We start from the raw sequence: 3,401 nt of genomic DNA on the forward strand, positions 1-3,401 counted from the left end.
AATGCCGCGCTTGCGTGGACACGTGCCAACTGAGTTATTTGGCACGCGTAAACAATTACTCGAAAAGTCTTGTTATCGCGTCGTATTATGCATTTCAAGTGGCAACTGTCCGGTCGGTCGGCGACTCTGGCGATTGTCACAACAGTTTGTTAGCGACGCGAGTCACTGATATTTTCTCCTCATTGTCTTCCCGACCACTCTTCTCCCCCCACCCCCACTTCCCCTTTCTCGCTCACTTTTCTCTATCGCTCTATCGTACACATGTGGAATATACGGAAGAGGCACGGATGTGCAGACGTCAGGTAATGAATTTCCCTCTGGTACGATTGCGTTCAGCAATCAGGGAATTTTCTTTGCCGAAGAATCCATTCAAAATGTTCTCCCTCCATTCTCGGTTGCTGCTTCTATTCCCCTATGATTTATTTCCGAATACAGGATGAATTAACTTTATCTGGAGCGTAAAGTAAATTTTTTATCGAATCAGCTCTATCGACGTATTGGTGAATTCTTGTTATTTTCATACGAATAAAGGTGTGTAAAGTAAGGATGTTTCAAGATGATGGACCATCGGCGGTTCAGTTATTTATTTCGATCCTTAATTATTTCGTTATTATCTGCCGTTGCCTGTATAATTAAGTTATACGGAATAAAGTTTTGTCGATAATCATAATTTGTGTATGTTCAAGAATATTTCGAGTTTGAAAAAACAATAGATCGCATAAAAAGTAATGTAGTTTTAAATATTGATCAATATATTAATTAAAATTACGACAATTAATTATGAATATAAATGTTATATTAACTAAGGATTTTGGAATAATTTTGTTAATAAAATGGAAATTAACAAATATCAAGCTTCTATCTTACGTTGTGTAATTATTATATTCTGATATATCTAAATTACATATAAGAATGTAATTTTACTTCACAATCTCTTTTCAGAAACACTATCATAAGTCTGAGTGTGATTTATATATATATTTTTAATTTCTCTTAAACTATCTCAGTACTAGAATATCTTAGACTATCATAGTTAGTATTAATAGTTAAAAATACTATAACTAATGCACTAATTATAAAACTTATGTTATTAACATAGTCAAATATAGAATAAAATGCATCTCAATAATTTTTATATACTCAAAATGAATTTTCTCATTTCGACTAAATAAAAAGTTTCATTGCTTGAATATGATGATGATATATATCTTTAAAACTATAGTTGTGTCAATGCAAGTTTAGAAGATATAATTTAATAATATAAAAAGGCAACGGTTACAGAAACCTTTCGGTAAATTATAAATATATTTAGCGGATAATTGAATTATTGTTTTCATAAGCGCAAAGTAATTTATAATATATCATATATTTCATTGAAACTTTCGATAATTATTTTTTTACTACGATGTAGGAAACGAATGATTATTGAATTTTCATAATGTCGAATTTATGAAAATTTTATCTGAATTAATTGTTATAATTTTGATAATTTATCTCGTTTCGTTATAGTATTCGTTCACTGTGTAATATTTTAAAGATATGCGAATATAAATTATAAGATATATTTGAGATTGTAGTTCATGAAGTTACGATTAATATTCGAATTATTGATTCTTATACTTAAAAAAATTGTTTATATAAAATAGTTTATTAATTTCGATTTATTTTTACGACCTGAATCTAATCTTCATTCTTTCTCTTTTGTCCTCCATAATGAAAGATAAGACGTTGCCACTAATCTACCACTCATACACATACATGCAAGTATGTGTTGACGAACTAATCCTTCCTGGCTTTTTTAATTTATTTTTCTCTTTTTATCATCGTAATAAAAGTATATTCTGCAACTTTTCTTCTGATGACTCCTCTTTCATTCTCTTTTTGTTCATCGAACACTCGAAAAGCTTTTAACTTTCGTTTTATGCGACGCTCAGCGTTATCGCATTGATGCAATGAGCTCGAAATATACTTATACGTACAGGCTCACGCACACGTTAACTCACGCACGAACACACATACACTACGTGTATATATACTAATAGATGAGAAAAACTATATACGTTTTATGTATAATACTTTTCTATCTTGGGCAAGCTGATTACTATTCCAAAAGCGCGATAAGGCAATTGCGAATTCAATTCGAAAATTTCATTTTCACCACGACCAATGACCTATCAGCAGGTCAGATATTTATTTAGCCGAATGACCCGATTTTACGCTCTTACGCGTGATAGATACTTTTTGCGGTTATTCCGCCTCGGGTTGGCTTTACTCCCATAAGGAAATACGTTAAATTTAAAAATTCAAACTATGATAGTATGCCTGCGTAATCAAGCAAGTAAGCTTTCGCCGAATAAATTTACATGTTTTCCAAAATTTCAAGAAAGAAACGGGAAGTCACGAAGTGGGAACAACAGAGCCAAGTTAACAGGAAGCGGATGAAATAAACGAGCAAAGAGAACGTAACATGGCGGGAACAATGGCGCTGAATGAAAACAAATTAAGATCCGTGACCATATCTTAAATCGCATCTGCTCCCACAGTTTTACGTACAATCGTGAAATATCATAATGAAAATAGAAAGACTTGAAAATGAATTTATAAAGGGTATTTATAAAATTTCTTTCATAATTTAGTCGTATTAGTCGTTTATTGGCTAAACTTAATTACGATTCTGTAATACAATATACAAAAATAAGTATGCTTTCAGAATTCGCTTAGTCAAAGTTATTTATTACGAAATAAACTACATTTATTATGGCGTCTTCAAAAAGATTTATCATTCAAATAGTATTATTAATTTGTAAATAAATTCGTTAATAATGACTTGACATTATCATTTATTTACTATATTTATTTACTATTTGAAAATAATTTTTTTTTGTTATTGTTTTTGTTTTTGTTTTCAAGCGGTTAATATAATTTTTATTTCATAAGAACTAATGAAGTATTATCGTTTTCATTACTTTACCATATCGTGGACCCGTAAAGTGAATAAGATTGAACAAAACATAAAAAGCATAATCAATAACGGCATAATTATAAAAGCATTAAGTTAAATAATCTATTCTTTTGCAAGCATAACTTGATGCTTAAAGTTACGTAAGGCGAATAATTTACAGTTATGTTTATTCACAAAATAATTGCGCTATTAGAAAATTATTCATACTCGTTGCTTCGATATGACACACTAGAAATTTTCCGTAAAATAAAACACGAAGAAGAAAAAAATTTACCGCACACACTTGCATCCCGTACTTCAGTGCCGAGTGTAGAATTTCACACCGAGAACCCAAAAGGCACCGCGATGCAAATATATAAGCGCGACTAGATATATTCACGAATAATTCTAACATTTCCCCGCGAAATACCTCACAGCCGGATTCTCTTACTTCTCCATA

This window comes from Ceratosolen solmsi, unplaced genomic scaffold, assembly GCF_000503995.2.
Source record: "Ceratosolen solmsi marchali unplaced genomic scaffold, CerSol_1.0 scaffold27, whole genome shotgun sequence".
Lineage (NCBI taxonomy): Eukaryota > Metazoa > Arthropoda > Insecta > Hymenoptera > Agaonidae > Ceratosolen > Ceratosolen solmsi.